Source organism: Colobus angolensis, unplaced genomic scaffold, assembly GCF_000951035.1.
Source record: "Colobus angolensis palliatus isolate OR3802 unplaced genomic scaffold, Cang.pa_1.0 Scaffold41, whole genome shotgun sequence".
Taxonomy (NCBI): Eukaryota; Metazoa; Chordata; class Mammalia; order Primates; family Cercopithecidae; genus Colobus; species Colobus angolensis.
This window is the reverse complement of record NW_012117488.1, coordinates 1,134,619-1,156,912: the sequence shown is the minus strand read 5'-3', so window position 1 is coordinate 1,156,912 and position 22,294 is coordinate 1,134,619.

Genomic DNA, 22,294 nt, shown 5'->3' with positions numbered 1-22,294 from the left:
GTTCCTTGCACATGTGGCTTTGATGAGACAGGGTCATGTCACTTGAATTACCTTAGCTTCACCAGAGTATGTACTGCAGATTTGCAGTTATATAGTGTAACCTTCAGATGATGCAGCCTCATGAGAGACTCTAAACTGGTTCACCCAAGTAAGCCATTCTCAGATTTGTGACACTCAGACACTGTGAGATAACAAAATCTTATTGTTTTAAGCAGCTAAGTTTTGGGGATATTTGTTATACAGCAACAGATAACTGACACAAAACTAGAGAAGAAGCAATGGGGGACAATTGTAGACCCCATAGACTTATTCTTCCATGGGCTAAGCCAGACCAGATGGTTACAGAGGCATAAAGCATTCATGGTTGCTTATTTTGTGAAAGATAGGTAATGGATTGGGGAGAAGGTAGGCCAAATGGCTGAAATACATTCTCTTCATAAGACTGCTCTTGCAGTATAACTACTATCATGGTGATAATGAATCGCTCATCGGGACCTCAGAACGGCCTGTTGTAGGACAGGGTAACTAATGCATACTTCCCAACATTTCTGAGGGTTGATATAAAAACTTACAGTATAACATGGATGGTTGTGTCAAAGGATGCTGTATAAATCTAGTGGGCTATTACTTTCCATTTTTAATGTGAATTGACAGCCACTTTAGTCTGTTAGCACTTCCTTTCCGAGAAAGAACCCTGACATCTTTTAGTGCCCACAGCAGCAAATGACTTATGCCAGAGCCTATTCTTCTTCTTTAAATGGAAACCCAACTGACACCTGTTATGTTGTCTATTAGATAAAGACAATTTTATAGAATGTGGGTGAAGTGGGAAGTTTGCCAGCCAGAAAGAATGGAGGCTGTAGCCCTTCCTTGTAGTGGTTAAAGAAAAATTCCTGATCAGGAAATCAGTTTTGTATGCCTGTTTTCAGGTAGACAAAGGTGTCTATGCCAACTGAAATGCCAGCTTATTCTTCTTTATTTTCAGCCCTGCAGATACGACTTTATTAGTATTGAGGCCATCTTATGAAGCCTTTTTATACCTGCAGGTTGTCATTCTGACTTAGTTACTAATCCTGGTCACACATTAAGGGCTTTGATTAAGCAATTTGCTTTTTTCCTTTTTCTCTTCCATCTCATTGAAAGATTACAGAGTTTGAGCATGAGGTTAAAGGATTACATCTGAATCCGAAGAGTACCCACACTGCTCCAGCTGCCTGTCATTTCCTGGAGTGGTTACTTATCTGTCAATATTTCTTCCCTTTTTCCCAAGTCCCAGGCCTACTTGATCTTGTCCGTTTGGCTCGGCTGGTGGAGGAATAACAAGGGTCTTCCCATCATGCAACATTCTGGGATACATCATGACAGAGAAATCTCAAAGCCCAGGTCAATTATAACAGAAGATGTGCACCACCTCTTGCCCCTGAATGTCTTCTGGGGCTGCAGTTATTTAAAACTAAGTCACCTGAAAAATGGAAGGAAATGTGGGTCTGGTTCCTGCCTGCCTTTCTGGTTGTTTAGCAGGATACAAATAGCAGAAGACTAACACTACATGTATGTGGTTTGCAGTCAGGAAGAGGGAATACAACCGGCAGCAACCTCATTGTGCCATAATTACTTTTTAACTAGAATTCATTGAATACAGATGGATTCTTCCTGTTCTTTTGCCCACTGATGTTGTTAATATTCCTATATCAGATATTATGAGGCTAGCCAGCAGTACACAAAATAACCCTGTAGCTGATAGTGACTTACAGAAGGTAACCAACTTCAGCATTTGTCTTAGATGAAAAATAATCTTCCACCTCTTTGTGGATTCTATTGCTGGTTTGTTGATATAGTGTTTGTTTACTCTCATTCCTGCAGGAAAAAATATCATAGTTCTTGATTCAAATTACTGTAACTGACTAGAACATTTTTATTTTAAATAATGTACATCATTATTTTCTTCATTGTGACACTGAAAAATTTGCAGTATTTCTCATTTTATCCTTTTCTACCAAAGAATAACTTGAACCCAAACGTGAATGGAATGTACGATTTCATGCTGTTATAAAAAATCATTGTTCATCACATTCTAATTGTAACTAAGTTTGAACCTGAATAGCTATTTGCAGTATTTTGATAGAAATAAGAAGTAATTTCCATTTTTTTTGCTCCAGGGTCCCTCTACATGAACTGACATATGATGCATTTTTGAAGTCACACTTAATAATTCTCTTTTCATAATAAACAACCGCACCCTTGTTGAACAGCATATCTAAAATTAGGCTTACACAGGCCTATGTAATATACCTAAGAAACATGATTTATTCTAATGTAATAATGGCATAGATTTATAAAGCTTGACTACTCCAATGCTCCTCGTTATGGTTGTAAAATATTTGTGGCCACTGTGGGATTTTCGAGATCATTATTTTAAAAAAGGAAAAACCCATTTTGACAGATGAACTGGGGCCATTCTGAGCAAATCACAGATACTTCATATAACAAGGCCTCCAAAGAGGGGAGCATACACTTATTACTATGGCAACCCAGATCAAAACACTATTTTAGTGGAGGGTTTCCAGTTTTACAATGCAATGATGATTGTTTATAGTACCATTGAAACCAGATTCAACAAAGATTTAAGAAATGAGCTGACAAGAGGAAAATCATTATAGATAAACTGGGGATACCTGAATGGGATTGCATGGAATCTGCCATTATTTGATCAAATACTGAAATTTATTGCCCAGGACAATAGAAATAATGGAAGAAGATCCAAATGATGAGAAACCATCCTGAAGTTTCTTCTATTACAATGTTTTGGACTAAGATCAGGCCTATCTTAAGTTAAAACTTTGGAAGCAAATAGTTGTTTGTTTGTTAAGTGCACATCTCTCAAATTCCTTATTTTTCGGTTGCAAAATACCTACTTGTAATTTCAAAGTTATGGACTAACGCTTTCTTCCCTAACATATTCCATCTGACAGAGTGTAACACGGCACAACTCAAGAACTATGCTCATCACACAGGACTTTGTGCTTGCACATGTCTACATGAAGTGACAGCTGGTTACAGCCCCGCTCAGTTATTTTTATATAGATGGCATTTTTACACAGGAAGAAAAAAAATGGTCTGGATCGAGTTGTTCATTTTGCTGAATCTGTCTTGAAGTATCTGAGTACAACTAATAAGTGGACAAAGTGCATTGAAATGAAGCATTGAATAACCATGCATTTGTTTAGCAACTGTTGAGCATCTGCCATGTGCCTATCGGTGTGCACAATTCAAGCATGCTAATTGCCTCTGGAGTTTATTGTCTAGTGGGAGGGCCATGAAGAAATATTGAAGGGTACAGAAATAGAGAATAACTAGTAGGGATGGGGCTTAGATCCATTTGAATGCTTATTAATATAAAGAGTTTTCCAGTGTTTGAAAGGGGAAAGGAGACCATATTTATTGAATGCTTTGTGGAAAATTCTGTATGAGGAACTTCATGTACAATTATCTCATTTAAACCACAGAACAATCTTGAGAAGTTGCAGGTAGTATGATGTTTATTTTGTGGATCAGGAAATCGAGACTTAGAAAGGTGAAATAGAAACTCTCAAGCTTATTGAACAAATACATATACAGCAGCTACTATGTACCAGGCACTGTTGTAAGCATTTTACAATAAGTAAATTCATTTCATCTTCATAATAACCATTTAAAGCAGTACTATTGTTATTCCTATTTTACAGATAAGGAAACTGAAGCACAGAGAGGTTAAATTACCTGCTCTAGGTCACACAGCCAGTGAGTGTCAAAAGCAAGATGCGATCCAGGCAGCCTGCACTGCTACCACTATGCAATGAAAACATGTGTTGTAAGTAATCAACAGTTGTTATCTGTTGTCTGCAATCAACCTATACTCTGTAAGGAATCAACAGCCATAAGTAATCAACAACCCAGGTATGATCTAAAACAGGTGTGCTGACTTACTACATGAATACTTTGCTCTCAGCGTCTTTGTCTACAAAGTTCCACACTACAACTACCAAATATTTTAAGGAGCAAATATACTTTGCATTTGTTTTGTAACTATTTCTCACCAAGAATAAAGTGATGCCTCAAAATAATTTCCTAGATGTTGTGCCAAACCCCCGTCAACTTCAGTGGAAATGGCACCAGGTTCAAGAAGCTGAAGAAGAGACCTAGAGCCAGCAAATAAGACATGGGGTTTTACTGGGGGTTTACATCCACAGGAGAGAGTCCAGTGTAGCAGACTGGACAGGAGACCTACTTTACATACAGTCTAGGGGCAGCAGGCTGCAGGAGAACCACAACCATTTACACAAGGTATGTTTATGCAGCATTTTCACTTAGCATGCTTTCCCTAACAACCTCCACCAGGTAACTTTCATTCAACCCCAAACTCAGGGCCTTGAACCCCTGTATTTCATGGGATGGGAGAGAGGCTCAGGTGTTCTTCATAGACAAGAGACTAATCTCTGGATTGGCCACTTCTGGATTCCCTAGCTCAGAACATGCATTCAGGTATATTTGCAATACAGGGTCATTCTCAGAGTATGCTTAAGTTATTGCTATCAGGTGTGTCTACCACACAAAGATTTTACTTATTCAGAGCTACAAAGAGATTACAAGATTATACTTTGGTTCTGAGCGAGTGATTAAATCCACCAATAATTTCACAATATCAGACAGTTCAAAAATGTTGAGTAGTCTTATATTGTGTGATGCATTGACCTGGCTACAAACTGTATCAGTTTTTAGTCAAGAGAACATGTGCATGTTTATAAGTTAATTTGTGATTTCAAATAGGGAAGCATCTGTCTAGACTGCTGTGGCCTTACTGGAAATGTGTCATGAGTGGCCACTGTGTTTTGGCCGCCAGCATCTGTTTCTCCTCACTTTGATGATAGTACCCTGAAGTTCTCAAAGGAAATAAAGGAAGGAAGACTCCCATCCTGTCTCCTGCGACACTTTTCCTGTTGATCCAGGGCTATGTGGGATCTCCTGTGATGAGGACCTTTATGTTTGTCTTTGGACTTGTCGATATGGAACTACTGACAGCCACTTTGCCACCACATGGGGTTTCTGAGAATGAAGCTGATGTGGAGGGGAGCAGAGAAAAGAACTAGGAAAAGGTGGGATCCTGTAACATTATTTGAGCCCCCAGATCAAGTGGCACATGAATTTAGATCTACCTCTGGCCTTTTCAGTTAAAGAAGCAAATGTGTTTTCTTCTTTGTCTAAGCAAGTTTAAGTTGGACTCTGTCCATTGTAAACTAAAGACTCCTGATTAATACAGGATGACAAAACTATTCTAATTAAGTTTTATTGATATTTCATCTTTGCCACCTTCTTCTCTCTCACTCTCCATGTCTAACGCCCTGTGAAGCCTTGTCTATTTCATTGCTTAAATCATTTCTCAAATCTTTCCACTTCCCTCCATCATCACTAGCATCAACTTAGCCTAAGTGGCCATCATCTCTTATCTAGACCATTTGAGATAACCTTTTCTCTGGTCTCCTGGCATCTAATCTAGCCCTCTTCCAATCCATTCCCCCACATTCTAGCTATAGCAATCTTCATAATGCAAATCTGATTATGTTACCCCTTCCTCTCATTATTCCTCCCTTCCCCCAGGATTAGTAATAGTTTTCTACTGATCTTAGACTATGCATTAAAATCCTTCACAGTGACTTTGGGGTTCTGCCTGGTCTACCCTTATCCTTTTGTGGGGCCCAATTCCAGTCCATGGGGCTTTCCTGTTTTCAGACTTTCATACCCCAAAAGGGTTTGATTTCAATTCTCACTTATAAAGCTCACCTTCAGTTGCTGAATATCTCTTTGTATTTCCTTTTATTTTATTTTCCCTCATGGTTCTAACTTTGTTTTCTTAGGTATTATTCTCCATTTTTCTTCCATTTTTATTTACTCACTCACAACTTACTTGAGAAATATTTTGTTTACCTTCTTTATATACCTCGTGGCAAGTTTTCTGTAGATCCTTTGTCAGCTTTGTGGAGTCACTGGAATGTAATCAGAAGTAATTCTGTGAAGTGTGTCCCACTTCCTGCCTCCACCTGGCCTTATGTGCCGGGAAATGCAAGCACAATGAAGCACATTAGAGTGTCTATCAGCTTTCCCAGAATCCTTTTCTCCAGGGGAAAATTGCATTCCAAAGCAGTATGCAAATGATTTGTTCATTGCCTTATCTTTAGGATTTTCTTCTCTGTTGGTGAGTACCAGTAATGGACTCCATATTTCACTATTATTGGACTCTTCTGTCTGCTCACCTTTCCTCCTCCTCTTTAGAGTCATCCCTGGTTTTGTTCAGCTCCTCCTTTGTTCCAGTTGTCCATTCTTCATGCCCATATCCTCTGTTTATTTCACTTACTGCTTGGATCACACCCTCTTTTGGCCATTCTTCTTCACATTGTTACTTCTATTCTTCATGTTTATCTGTCTTTTCCTTTGGGGTTCTTTTTCACTCCTCATTCTTCCCTTCTTGCTGGTTTGTTTACACTAGAAGACTTTCTCAGGGAACATGTGGTCTCACAGCACTTCTGCTGAAGGCTTAGCCAAGGTGTCAAATCAAGCTTTTAGTGATACTACATTTATATCATATTTGACAGCACACAGGAATGGTAAATTTGGTTTCTATTCAAGAATCAACACCTCTTGCAGCCAATCCTTCACGCAGGAATATGATATGTAGTCATGTTAGTCAGGGAAGTATTTAGATAGGTAAGGACTGATTACAGAAGAACAAAGTGTATTCTTGTATTATAAAAAAGGATGAGGATTAGATAATATGTTTTAACACACAGGTAAATTATGAATCTCCTTCTAGACTTCTGCCTCAAAGATTTGAGGATAGGCAGCATAATATGGTGGAAAAAAGACTTGCTCAACACTTAAGATATTTGGCTTTGTTACTTATTAACAAGGCACATGCAGACATGGTATGTACAGGGTACAGGGATAAATCATAGCCTTTAGGGCCAGACAGGCTTGGGTTCAAATTCCAGCTCTGCCAGTATTAGCTACGTGACATCCATTTCCAGTGTAAAATAAGAAAATGTATAAAGCATAAAATCTATTGCCTGGCATATAGTAAGTGCTCATACACTATAATTTCCATTTCCTCTTTTCTAACTTGAATAACACATTTAACTTCTCTGAGCCTCAGTAGTTATATCTGGGAAATAGACAATCCTAACAGTCTCAGTCATTTGTAAAACTAGATTACACCAAAAACTTTTCTGCAGTTTGTAAAATAAGCCAATGAACTCCCATATTTTCCTGAGCTGTTCAAAGTTGAGGTTCTGTAGCTTACAACCAAAAGAGAGCTGAATCTTCAAAATATTGCTTTCCTTGGCTTCTCGCAACATGTTGGCTTCCTTCTCTCCAAGTGGAGTTCCCCATGAGATGAGATACATAACCACAGGCAAATTCAGTGCTTCTTTATTTCAGCTCTACCACCAGATAGAAAATTGTTCTCTTTTCTTAGTTCCATGGGAGCCATCCTATAGAAGAGCTTTGACTAGCCTATCTTGTATTATGTACCCTTTTGTGGTCAGGGAGATGAAGTTCTATGTTTGGGAAACTCCCTCAAATCTTAATATTCGGTGCTAGGGATATTCTGTAACATAAGAGACAACAAATCCCCAAAGACGTCAAGGAGGTTGGGCAGACAACGTGATTAGTGGCTACCACCCCTGCTCTTGCCTATGTACTCTAGAGGGCTGCTGTAAAATAATAAAAGTGAAATGCTTGGAAATAATAAAAACATTATTAAAATCTAGTGTGTTACATATTGGAACTATATAGATGATAGGTACTCAAATGTATCAATATAACATTTCTTCCTGAATATATTTTTTCAGACCAGAATATTGGCCCAGAAATAAAAATATGTTATTACTCCACTGTCTCCACAGAAAGGCTCTTTTATAGCAGACAACTAGGAATAACTCCAATTCTCCAATCAACCACAGAGCAGTTCTTTTGTTAATCACACACTGACTTTGCCAGATGCCAAGCTCTTTCTTTTTCACTTAGTTTACTTTCTCCTGTCTTACGAAATAGGGTATTAAGGTGATTTCAGTGACTCCCTGTTTGCAAGGCCACCATCCTTGAGAACAACTCAAGGTGCATAGATATCTCACTCTGGGTTGTGCAACACACTCTTGGCCCCACCCAGTGGTGTTTTATTAGGCTGAAAGAAAGAGGCAGCACTCGCTCTTCATTCATTCAACAAATGTCTGTGGAACATTCACTTATAATACTTAGATAAATATGGGAGTGCTTAGAGGGAAAATATACAATTTTAGGCCCTTAAGTGGCTCTAAATATGGTAGAGAACATTAACAACTGAGTGCACAATTCAGATTCAACATAATTGTTGCTAACTTGGAGCAGTATCAGTATGGTGGAAGCTTGCAAAAGGGGCATGGTCTTTTGGGGACTCCAAGGAGGGCAAGTTGGGAGGGAGGGTGAGGGTTGGAAAAATACCTATTGGGTACAATGGTCACTATTTGGAATACTGGTACACTAGAAGCCCAAACCTCACAATTACACAATACATCCATTTAACAAATATGCACATGTACCCCAAGAATTTAAAATAAAATAAAATAATTTTTTTAAAAGATAAGATGGCAAAAAATTTTTAATGAAAGGAGCTGTGTCTTAGTTTTCTCAGGCTCCCATAACAAGCACCATAGACTGAGTCACTTAAACAACAGAAATTTGTTTTCTCACAGCTCTGGAGGCTGGAAGTTTGAAATCAAGATGCCAGTTTATATGGTTTGGCTCTGTGTCCCCACCCAAATCTCATCTCAAACAGTAATCCCCATGTGTTGAAGGAGGGGCCTGTAATTCCCACATGTGAGGGAAGGGGGTGGATTGAATCACAGGGGCAGTTTCCCCCATTTTGTTCTTGTGATAGTGAGTGAGTTCTCTTGAGGTCTGATGGTTTTATAAGTGTTTGGCAGTTACTCCTTCATATACTGTCTCTCTTTCCTGCATAGGAGAATGAGACCCCTTGTGAAGAAAGGGTCTGCTTCCCCTTCCACCATGATTGTAAGTTTTCTGAGGCCTCCCCAGCCATGTGGAACTCTGAGTCAATTAAACTTCTTTCCTTTATAAATTACTCAGTCTCAGGGAAGTCCTTTATAGCAGTGTGGAAATGGACTAATATAGTAAATTGGTACCAGGAGTGGGGTACTGCTATAAAGATATTTGAAAATGTGGAAGTGACTTTGGAACTGGATAAAGGGCAGAGGATGGAAGAGTTTAGAGGGGCTCAGAAGATGAGAAGATGTGGGAAAGTTTGGAGCTTCCTAGAGGTTTCTTGAATGGTTTTGACCAAAGTTCTGATAGTGATGTGAACAATGAAGTCCAGGCTGAGGTGGTCTCAGATAAAGATGAGGAACTTATTAAGAACTACAATAAAGGTCACTCATGCTATGGTTTAGCAAAGAGACTGGCATTTTGACCCTGCCCTAAATATCTGTGGAACTTCAAACTTGAGAGAGATGATTTAAGGTATCTGGCAGAAGAAATTTCTAAGCAGCAAAGCATTCAAGACATGACCTGGATTATTCTGAAAGCATTCAGTTTTATGCATTCACAAAGAGATGGTTTGAAATTGGAATATATGTTTAAAAGGGAAGCAGAGCATAAAAGTTTGGAAAACTTGCAGCCTGATGATGCAATAGAAAAGAAAAACCCATTTTCTAAGCAGCAATTCAAGCCAGCTGCAGAAATTTGTGTAGGTGACAAGGAACCTAATGTTAATTGCCAAGACAACGGGGAAAAATGTCTCCAGGGCATGTCAGAGATTTTGGCCACAGACCCTCTCATCACAGGCCTGGAGGTCAAGGAGGGAAAATGGTTTCATAGGTTGGGCCCAGGGTTCTGGCTGCTCTGTGTAGCCTCGAGACATGGCACTCTGTATCCCAGTCACTTCAGCTCCAATTGTGGCTAAAAGGGGCCAAGGTACAGCTCAGGCCATTGCTTCAGATGGTGCAAGCCCCAACCTTGGCAGCTTCCATGTGGTGTTAGGCCTGTGGGTACACAAGTCAAGAATTGAGGTTTGGGAACCTCTGCCTAGATTTCAGAGGATGTATGGAAATGCCTGGATGTCTAGGCAGATGTTTGCTGCAGGGGTGGTGCCCTTATGGAGAACCTCTGCTAGAGCAGTGCAGAAGGGAAACATGGAGTTGGAGCCCCCACGCAGAGTCCCCACTGGAGCACTGCCTAGTGGAGCTGTGAGGAGAGGGCCACCATCCTCCAGACTCCAGAAGGGTAGATCCACTGACATCTTGCACTGTGCATTTGGAGAAGCCACAGACACTCAATGCCAGCCTGTGAAAGCAGCTGGAAAGGGGGTTATACCCTGCAAAGCCACAGGGGCAGGGCTGCCCAAGACTGATAGCGCACCTCTTGTATCAGCATGACCTGGATGTGAGACATGGAGTCAAAGGAGATTATTTAGGAGCTTTAACATGTAGTGATTGCCCTGCTGCCTTTTGGGCTTGTATGGGGTCTGTAGCACCTTTGTTTTGGCCAATTCCTCCCATTTGGAATGGGAGCATTTACCCAATGCCTGTACCTCCCTTGTATCTAGGAAGTGACTAACTTGCTTTTTATTCTACAGGGTTATATACAGAAGAGACTTGCCTTGTCTCAGATGAGACTTTGGACTGTGACTTTTGAGTTAATGCTGGAATGAGCTAAGATTTTGGAGGACTGTTGGGAAAGCATGATTGGCTTTGAAATGTGAAAAGAGATGAAATTTGGGAGAGGCCAGGGCAGAATTATATGGTTTGGCTCGGTATCCCACCCAAATCTCATCTCAAATTGTAATCCTGTGTGGAGGAAGGGAGGTGATTGGATCATGGAGGCAGTTTCCTCCATGCTGTTCTTGTGATAGTGAGTTCTCACAAGATATGGTTTTAGAAGTGTTTGACAGTTTCTCCTTGACAAGCTCACTCTCTCCTGCCACCTTGTGAAGAGGGTGCCTGCTTCCCCTTCCACCATGATTGTAAGTTTCCCGAGGCCTCCCCAGCCATAAGGAATTGTGAGTCAGTTAAACCTCCTTTGTTTATAAATTACCCAGTCTCAGGTATCTTTGTAGCAGTGGGACTAATATAGATGGTTTAGGATAACATCTAATAATAATAATATAATAGAATCATAGGGACAAAGGAGAAGAATAATGAAGGTTAAATGTGTATTGAGTATTTACTATGTGCCAAACCTTGTTATAAGCCATTTACATATATTATATCATTTAATCCTTACAAGACACATATAAGGCAGGTTGTATTAATAACTTCAGGTTATAAAAAACAGAAGCTGAGGTAGAATATTTCAGAGGCTAACAAAACAAAGTTATTATGTCTCACTTTAAAAAATCTACTGTGGGTCTAAGGGACTCTCAGGGACAACTATCTTACATGCAGTGATTCAGCAATGAGGTTGGCACAGCCATCAACATCTTGGAGTGATACTGCATGGGACAAAGGGCCTCCTTGATTAATAAGCGGAGGGAGGGTCTCATATCAACAATGAAATGTTTTGAACCGGAAGAGACATGTTATTTTTGCTCTCAGAACTAGTCACATGACTGTGACCAGATGCAAGGGGACTGGAAAGCACAACTCTCCACATGCCCAGGACAGAAGCAGCTCTTGTGCACATTAATTTCGTTTGACTCATCAAGGGCATTTGCTTCCTAAGTGGTGGGCCAGGGTTGAAACATGGCAATGTCTTGTCAGAGCCAAGAGCACCCGAGTTAATTGATTCTGGTTCCCTCATTTTATAGGTAGGGGCATTCAGCTGGCTTGCCCAAGGTCAGAAAGTCAGAGTTGATCCTTCTCAAGTTCTGCAAGAATCATCACTGGTGCTCTTAACAACGTCCTTGGGTACTTGCAATAAGTAGTATAATGCCACTTTCCGGATAGTGACATTGAGCAGCATGGTACCCTAGTTACTTCCCATTCCAAGATCGCTACAATAGAAGACAGTCAGCTTAACTGACTCCACACTCCCTGCTCCTTTAAGGCCCTGAGCTCTTGAAAAATGAGCATAAGCCCAGAGAAGCAACCAAGAAGGAAGTTCCTTCAGCTGGTACTAAAGGGAGAATGTCTCTGGTGCTATCAGACCCTGCTCAGCCCCTGTGGTCTCTACTAGTAAAGTGGGTAATCTTTCTTTTCCATGCCTTCACCTACCCACCTCACCCATATGAGGTCTCGGGCTGTCCTTTGGGACTACTTTTCTTCTTCAAGGTTGTACATGATCTCCTCTGTAATACTATTTCATGTAGTTAACAATGTTGTGAATGAAAACGGGGAAAGAATGGAAAAAAGGAAGCACACACTCATTTGCCTCAATCTAGTGCTCTTTCCCTCCCCAAAAGAAACACACTACTTATTAAAGCAGGTATCCTAGAAACACAAATTTTACCTAACAGGCTTCTTTCATACCATTGAGAGTGGCTAACTGAAGAGCCTCTGCAGTAATTGCATACCCCAAAATGAAGGCGCACAACCATTGCTAAAAATCTGTTCAAGGTTGCAGCTTCCAGGTATGCAGACTGTGCACCTGTGCATTCTCTGACTCTAGAGGGTTGCCATGAAGGTTGATTGGCATTGTAGATTTGTATATTTATTTATTTATTTATTTTGCTGGCAGCAAAGGGTTTTGAGTGGTGGGTACATTTTTCAAAATTGCTCATTTGGCTGGCAGCAGGACTGAACATATTCATATTCAGGGCTGATAATAATTCCACAACTAATAATTTCCAGTGTTTATCATGTTACTGTGTGCCAGGGACTATGCAAGAGGCTTCCCATACTTTACTGTGTTCCACACAATGTGAGATAGGTATATCCCCATTTTATAGCTGAAGAAACTGAGGCTTAAGGGAACCAGGCACACAGCTAGTAGTGTGTACCTGACTCCCTTAAGAATATAATGACTGAGTAGGAGTTTGCATGTAACAGCCCTGCCTCTGAAGAGGAAATCTCAGCCGTTCTGCTGTATTACTAGTGCCTCTCTCACCAGCTGACAAGCCTCTCACTCATCCCTGAACTAGGCCTTAAATCTGAAATGCAGACCTGGGCTCCGATCCCTGCTGCTAGCCCAAATTTTCTACCACAAATGCCAAATATCTGTTCAGATCCTTGTGACTAGGTCAGAGGTAATGCATTATTGCATACTGCCCTGTTGCTGAGTGCCTCAGAGCTGTCAGCATCCCAGGAAACGTTTAGCAGGGGGTGGGAAGAAAGGAAGGGAAGAAAGTACAGTGTGGATATGTGTTGCCAGTTATTTAAAATAAGACAATTATCTTAAACTGTAAAAACACACACAAGTTTAAATACCTATGAATCACTTTAACCAAATTTGTTAACAGTCAATTGTCCATTTGTTCCATTTGTGCTGTATTAAATGTAGCTTGTTTCAGACGTGTGTGGTTGACTAGCTGTGGGTTACATTAGCAGCTGCCTCTCTCTCTTACTTGTGTCATCATAAATTCTGGAAACAGACAAAAGCAGTTAAGTTTGTATAACCCAAATGCTGCTACCCTGGGAAGACTAAAAATAAACCACCTGGTTTCCTGGCCCCTTTTGGGGGGATGGTATAGATTGGCCCTTTGTGACCTATAGAAGGCCTATAGGTGCAGAGGGGAGATTATCAATGAATCCATGGAGCTGCTATGTCATAGGTCAGAAGAGTGGCCTAACTGCAGGCCATAGTGACACCCGTGCAACTAGGAGCCAGTTGGGAAGACGAATGGGGGAACACATGGCAAAGACCAGGCAGAAGTCAAGAAGGAAGTGACAAAACCAAAGCAACAATTCCTCTCCTGTTGTAACCAGAGGGGTGTCAATGAGAGGGAAGGATGAGCTTCAACACAATTATGCAGTGTTCATTCTACAGCAATTATTCCACTTGGGGGTGAATTGTTGTAGTATGAACCCAGACACTGTCTAGTTAGGAATATGCCTATATTCAGGAAAAATTATCCAGCTAATTGGCCTGGTGTATATATAGCTTTGATGACTGAGTGGTAAGAAAAAATGGTGATAGAAAAAGTTCTTCCAAATCTGGAGTGTTTCAAAGAAAAGGCAAAGCATGTCAGAGTTACAAGAGATCTCCAGGATCATTTGGGCCATGGGCTCATTTTGCAGAAGAGGTACAAGGTTGGGAAGGGAGTTGGTTCAGGTTCACATAAGGGCCGCACAGAGCCAGCACTAGAATATGGTTCTCTTCTGTCTCTTGCCTATTCTTGACTGGTACCCATATTGTCTGACCATCAGGATCCAAATAACTGGAAGCTGGAAGCCAGGTCCTGACTACGAGAAGAGTTCAGAAGAGGAAGAATGGTTGCATGTTGGTATACGACCCACAGCCTCCATTTGATTCCAAGTTTTCTGAAATAAATGCAAATGAAAAGGGCCCCCAAGTCTTTAAGCAAACACTGATTGAGCCTCCATCACATGCCAGGCACTAGGCTACGTGCTAGGGACACAAATATAAACAAGATATGGTTCCTACTCTCATATTCAGAGACAAGGTTTACACTGGAAGCCTCTAGGGCAAATGGCTTTTATGATATGTAGTGAAAAGGGACAGATCACTCAGACCGTCTTCAAAGGAGAACATAATTCTTCTGTTCATATGTCCTCTACTACTTAGAGTCTTTAGCAAAACATTTTATAAGTCAAAAAAAAGTTCCTGTGTATCCATCTATAGAAGTTAGAGATAGTTTAAATACAGGGAAAAAAGCTTCTGCCATAGAGAAAGCCAGTGCATTTCCTTATAGTTACAAAATGTGTTCGGTAATATCTTCCCATAATATGTGTATTTTATTTCAGCTTGCCTGAATGGAGAGCAAACAGCCTCAAAGCTGCCATAGGTTCTTTTAAGTCCCTTGACCATTTGGGGACCAGCTATTCTTTATTGGAAGGAAGATATTTAAGAGAATTCTTTGTTTTTTTCCAATGAAACTAAATAGTTGTAAAGGGACTTTTCTCCTAGGAATTAAACCTTACATAGCAACTGCATACAAATTAAAAGCAGAGTCAAAATTATGTGTCTGCTGGGAGATGGAGTAAGGTGAGTCGAGGGGTAGTGCATAACAGAGTGGAAGGTGAGAGCTGATTAACTTTACAAAAAGCTAATCACTCAGTATCATAAACAATACATGCAAAAAGGTAGTCCTCCAAAGCTGGTTTATGTGCATATCCATTACACATTTATTCCTTCAACTAACGTTTGTTGAATGCTTCAATGTGTCAAGCCTTTTGCTAGATGCAGAGAAAAGTGCTGAAAATAAAACAGATGCAATCCCTGACTTCACGAAATGCACAGTCTAATGGGGAGATAACTATGAAGCAGGCTCACAGAACAGTCAACCTTGGCTAAGTTACACTGCAGTAACGATTTCCAAGTCCTAGAGAGTTTCTACAAGAGATTTATTCCTTGCTCATGTTGGGTCTATCACAGCTCTGCCTGTCACTCTCTCCCTTTTGGACCAAGGCTAAAGGAGCAGTTCCACACAACGGCTCTAGAATTTTGTTTCTCAGAGCACATGTCCTTGCCCAAAGCAAGTCACATGACCAAACCAGATGTCAAGGGGGTGGGGAAGTTTAATGCCCCCCAACAGAGATGGACTTGGTAGGAAAGCACAGCAAATATTTCTGAACATGGAATATGAATATATCAAAACTTAACAAGTAATAATTTATGTTAATAGGTTGTAAGAACAGTCATGGGGAAAGGAATATAGGGCAATGACCAAGAATAACAATAGAGAGCGATTTCCGCTGCTGCTGCTGGTGGTGGCAGGTCTGGAAAGGGTTTTCTGAGGAGGTAACGTCTCAGCTCAAATCTAAAAGAGGAAGAGATGTTATCCAGTGGACGGGTTGGGAGAGGAGTCTAACAGACAGAGGTGCAGGGCGTTCCAGAGCCCTGAGGTAGGGAACAGCTTGGTGTGCTTGACCTGTTGGAAACAGGCAGCTCCGTGCAGTGGTCTGGATCTGGACAGCCTGGATTTAAATCCTACACCAGCCCCTTACTAGTCACGTGTAACTTACCCTCTGTGCCTCAGTTTCCTCACGTGTGAAGCAGGGATAACTGCTCTGGCCTCATAGGGTTGTCGTTGTGAGGATTAGGCTTGCTTGGCTAGTGACAGCTGCTATTATGAATGAAGGAATGCCCTGGTGGCTGGGATGCGGTGAGCCACAGAGCAAAAGAGATGAGGCTGGAGGCTGACACACAGCTCGGTCTTGAAAGACTGGGTAGACTTGGATTTTAATCTGGAACACAATGAGTCCTAAACAGAGGTGAGACTTTATAAAAATCTCTTGTCATACTCTAGGGAATAAGGTATTCTCCAGTTAGACAACTATCCATTGTTGAAACAAAATGAAATCCTGGAGAGAAACTGAGGAAGGAAGGAGAAAGAGAAGAAGGGGGAAAAAGAGAGAGGGAAAGAAATGAGTTTCAGACTGGGAAATATAATTGGGAGGGGTGAGAGATGGGAGGAGGGTGCTGTCCCCTCCCTAGTCTGCCCAATATTAGAAAGAAGACATTTGTTTAAATAAGCATGGGGAGAAGACAGAAAGGAGGTGAGGGCTGTTCTTGGTAAGGTCTCAGCAGCCAGGCAGCATACAATGAAAGACGGGTGACTGATTGGGTTGAGCTGCATCCTGACTCAAAGAAGGGTCCTCTGACCTCCATAAAAGTGGTGGAGGGGGTCAGCGGGAGCTCACCACGGCTCTGGTATCACCAATACGGAAACGACTTTTACACACAGGGAGATTCTTATGGCTAGGGGCGCAGTCCTTTGGCTTCCACTAAACTAGCACATCCTCACAGAGCGCACCTCTGGTCCTTCTTTGCCTGGGAGCACAGGGAGTTGCTGGAACACAGGAGTGAGGGGTTTTATGAGGCTCCAAGTAGTCTTGTGATGTGATGCTTTTGGGGAGATGGCACTGCTTCATCAGCTGGACGACAAAACACTGTTAATGGCATCAATAAAGAAGTGTGAATGTAATTTTCTCCTCCTTGTTATTTCCTCAGTATTTGGCATATTTATAACAGATCAACTGGCCAGTCATGATCCCTTCTGAAGCCAAGTCTTTCTTTTTGTGCTAGAAGATTCCTAAAATGCAGTGTAGTGCAGATATAAACTCATCGAGCAGATATAGGCCATACATCTAGAGCACATGAGAGATACCAAATGAAAAAGTGATTGAGTTCAGTCCAAATTCTGAAAGCTTTCGGGAATGGTTGTTACAGCTTTTGAAGTACTGGTGCTTCGGCAGAAAGAGCAGCTCAGGAGAAAATGCATAACCTTACTTCTTATACTACATTAAACTATATGTGTATGTTGAATTGGAAAAGATACAAACCTGAGAATATATGCAATCAGAATAAAGACAGTATCTTGGAGCTTTGAAGTGACCAGACAGTATCTTGGAGCTTTGAAGTGACCAGATATGATAATAGCTACCACTTATTCAGGAGTTACTCTGAACCAGAGTTCGGACACTTTGCTATGTTAACTCACTTAATTCTCACAACAAGCTCACAAGGTAGCATTATTATCATTCTATATTATAGATGATGAAGGAGAGACATAGCTATGTTAGGTAATTTACCTATAGTCATTCAGTTTATATGCTTGGGCAATCTGGCTTCAACATCTGATCAAGTAACCATTGTGCACATGGCCCCTCTGATGATGTACAGAGAGACAGAGGGGAAACTCAGACCCTGTCACTCACATTTGACTATACCCTCTAAACGCAAGAAGGCAAGAAGAACATACACATATAATCTTAAAGAGGTGTGGGCGTTTTCAGGAAGGAAAAACAAAACACTCTAATCTTTGCAAAGTAGTACTGAAAGAGGATTGCAGAGGTGAACCTTTCCTTTCATATTTTTCTTGTCCAGTTGTAATTGTTGACTATGGCTATGTCTTAAGCATGGTGATAAAAATATTTTTGTTTTGTTTTCAGACAGATCTATCTTATTTTTCTTATCCATTTACTGAGCCATAAATAACTGGAGGGTTGTAGATTAATTTTCAACAGGAAAAAAAAAAAAACTTGAAAAGATATGCTGATGCATCATTTCCATGTGTGCTCATTTTTAAACAACCAAGATGGAGGTTGCAATTCCCAAAGCAGGGCATTACTGCTTTGAAGTTTCAGGGTTGTCTGTTCATTAATTTCTTAGGGAGCAAGAGAAAGAAGATATTCAAACATCAGTTCTCAAAGCTTTAGGATATTTTCTCCTTTGCTGTTTTCTATGTTCTGTGTCAACCCTTTGGCTCTGGTCTCACCTACTACAATGTTTTCATTTTTTAAAAATTCAAGATACTCGAAGCCAATTTAGGGGTAAATTTATTGGAAAGGATTATATTTGACAATTTTATGAGTATTACTAAAAGGAAGGATGCATGTATAATCAAATACCCTGAAAAACAAACCCATCCAAAACAACTTTCCAAAAAGGCCAGGAAAAGCAGTACAAAAATGGACCTGGTAAAAACATACAGTGATTCACGTTGTCATGTATAATTTCACTCAGCCACCATTGGGCCTCATTTGTTTGTATCTGCCTTTTACTTTTGAGATCCATCCCCTCCTCCCTGCTTGTGATGGACTTGCTGGAGACCAGAACAATTAGCCAGCCTAATTTGACAGTTATTTTTAAAATTGATTCTTAAATTATGAGATGGTTCTGACTAGGCATGTGGTTACTTCACAAGGGAATTTCCCCCAAGTGTTCACTTGTCTATCTGAATTCCTGCTGTGAAACGAGTTGTTGCTATGTTGAATTTGGCTAGATGATAAGTGAGATTTGTTTTGTGTGAACAAAACTGCTGCTAGATTTGGATCATCCTAAGCCAATCTATGAGTTAAATGCACAAATTACCACGTAATTTTGTTGCAATATGAATACAACTGGCAAATTCACTCCTATGTTCCCAATGATGAAGCCAGGTGAGTGGACAGTGTCAAATATTATAATTAATTCTTCAAACCAAACAAGTTCTTCTAAAGTTTTGTCCCTAATCTATACATTCATTCATAGGCACAATATTTATTGAGGTCTGGTAATGTAGCAGACACAGTGACAGATGCTGCGTGTTCAAGAATGAGTAAGATGTGCAACTCCCTTTCAGGATCTCAGAGTCTGTGTGCAGTAAGTGTGGGGTGTGGCGTACCAGGAAGAAAGGAACTAATACCCCACAGTCACCTCCCTTGTGCCAGGTGCTCTGATAGGAGCTTAAAACATACTCTCATTTAATCTTTCTCACAACCCTGCCAAATGGCTTTTGCCTCCCCATTTTATCCAGACTCAGGCAGGTTGAATAATTTGCCCAGGAGCACAGAAGTGTAACCAGGGGCCAGGCGTGGTGGCTCACGCCTGTAATCCCAGCACTTTGGGAGGCCAAGGCAGGTGGATCATGAGGTCAGGAGATCAAGACCATCCTGGCTAACACAGTGAAACCCCGTCTCTACTAAAAATACAAAAAATTAGCTGGGTGTGGTAGCGGGCGCCTGTAGTCCCAGCTACTCAGGAGGCTGAGGCAGGAGAATGGTGTGAACCCAGGAGGTGGAGCTTGCAGTGAGTTGAGATCGTGCCACTGCACTCCAGCTTAGAGTGCAGTGCAGAGCAAGACTCTGTGTCAAAAAAAAAGAAGTGTAACCCGGATCTGAACCCAGCCCACTAGCTTTTCACTATTTTATGATCCCTTTAGATAGGAAGTCACACTTCCTTCTAGAAAAACTTTTCAAGATTATAATCTCATTTGTTTCTCATAATATCTTCTTGAGGTTGGCAGATAAGGCATTATAATTTGCATCTGACTTCTGATGAAGCTGGGCCTTGGAGAGGCTGAGCACCAACTTCAAGGCTCCATGGCTAGTCAGAGGTAGAGCTGGAGCTAAAACGAAGACCTCACAACTATCAGACCAGGCTTTCCTTAGCATACAGATCTGTATATTATGCTGAGCTAAGCATGGATTTGAGTTTCCAGAAAGCAAAAATAAAAACACACAGCCCTGAATTGAGAAATATCCATAGGGATTAAGAGTTAACAGCACTCTTGTTAGCTAAAAGCCACTGTTTGTAAGTGATATTCGGAATTGCAGTGGCATTTCTAGTGTGCATTACACATTTACTCAGCTGAAAAGGAGGTGAGGTGGTAGATGATCAGAGGTCAGGGGGAAGGACTAAGAACCAAAAGCACTGGGCAGCATGCTGTATGCCCTGTGTAAATGACTTGGCTTCCTTGCCCCTCTGTGTGACCTTGAACAAGTCCCTTAACTTCCTTATTCATCTCAGCTAGAAAATGTGTTTTTGAGGGGTGCGTGTGTGTGTGTGCACACACATGTGTGCGCATGTGTGCATGTCAGGGCTCAGGGAGATGTCACCATACATCAAATGCTGTGGCTGGAGTGCGCTCCTTGGGGAAAATGTATCACAGTCTCCTTGCCCCCACCGGAAAGATTTTCTCACATGCGCGAAAGGTGCCACTTTTTAATAACATCATTGGAATATCAGCTTTTTGCAAGATACAGTGGGACAAACTGCAGCGTGCCACCGTGTGACACGATAAAAAAAGAGACTCCTGTGGGAGCTCCTCGGCAAAACCCCTTCAGGAAAGGGGGTCTGGTCCATTTGGGGTCATGTGAGCAGGGTGTAGGTAAGCTGGCCAAAGAGTGGAGCTAGGAAGTTTGCTGTATCGCAGAACACATGCACAGACCTCTAGCAGTATGAAATGCCTTCACTCTCCCCATACCTTGGGGTGAGTTTTTACTCTTTCTCTTTGAATTATCCCAGTGGTCATCAGAAAGGCAGGGGGAGTACGCCTGTGAGCTGCTGGAGCCAGCCGGCTCCCTTCCTCGCTCAGAGCGCTGCCACTGCAACTCAAACAGAGAGGCAGCCCAAAATGGAGGAGGGCAAGGGCTTTGTTTACTCTTCCTCCTGCCTTTGGGCAACAGCAGTGTCTGACATCTGGGCTGCTAGGTATGCATTGTCACCCAGGCGATCATCCACAGTTGCAGCCCACATGCCAGATACTCACCTAGGCCCAGACTGTGGGGACATGAACTGGGGAGGAAGAATAGAGAGGCAGCAGTGTCTCTGGGGCATCTGCCCTGATGGCCAAGGAAAATCCCATATTCTTGTGGGAAATGTGGAATGGGAGGTACATAGCATGAAACCTGATAGAGAAGGCATGCTTTCAAGCTGTGGCCTGGAGGGGAAGGGCTGGAGGATTGTGCTATTGTCTCTTCACATTGGACTGTCAGGGTTGGTTTGGCTCAGGTGATGGGAAGGGTGAGCAACCCTTCTTTACCTTCATCAGTAACTGGCCTCTGCAAGGAGGCAGACATAAGAGAAGGACTCTTCTAATGGAGGAGGACCACTCTGACAATCAGAAGCACTTTGCCTCCCAGAACCCTAAAGCTCATACCAGCTCTTACGCTTCTTTTATAGCAATTCTGGCTCTGCCACTATGGGATCTTGAACAATTCCATTAAATTCTCTGAGCCCCTTTTTCCTCATTGTAAGATAAGTACACTTCTTCTACCCAGTTGTAGTGAAAGGACCACTTGAGATGATGTAGGTGACAATACCTGACAAACTCTAAAACAGCATGCAAAAGTAAGGGATTCTTATATTTTTAATATGTGAGGAACTGGAAGGGAATGGAGATCCTATAAACCAGTTATTATTCTTGCTCCTAGCTGAAGCCTCAGGAGGCATTTCTTGGCCTGTGCTGAAATCCTTGGGGTGCTGTATAGATGTCAGCACTTCCCAGAGCTTCCACTTCTCTGTCTATTGGATGGTGAGTAAATGCCTTAGAATCACAGGCAATCCAACTTGCAAGTGACTTTAAAGGTCATCTAAAACAAGTCCTCCTTGAAGCTTCAGTTCTCTCAACAAGTCAAAAGACATGTATATTCTTTACTCTCGGCAGACTGTGGCATGGTGTTTGGCAACAGACCAGCCATTCAATACTATTCCTTGAATGAATGAATGAACGAATGATTAAATGAATGAATAAATGAAATAGGGTAAAGAGTCATGCTGGCCAGAAATTCTTTACACATACTCATAGAGCATGTGGCTATTAGCTGCGCCAAAACATGATACTTTTAACAATAATCACGACGATACGCATTTCAAGCATTGAGTGCATGTCATGTTCTAGGAACCACGCTAAGAGCTGTGTGTAGAGATCTCATCTAATCCTTATCAGATC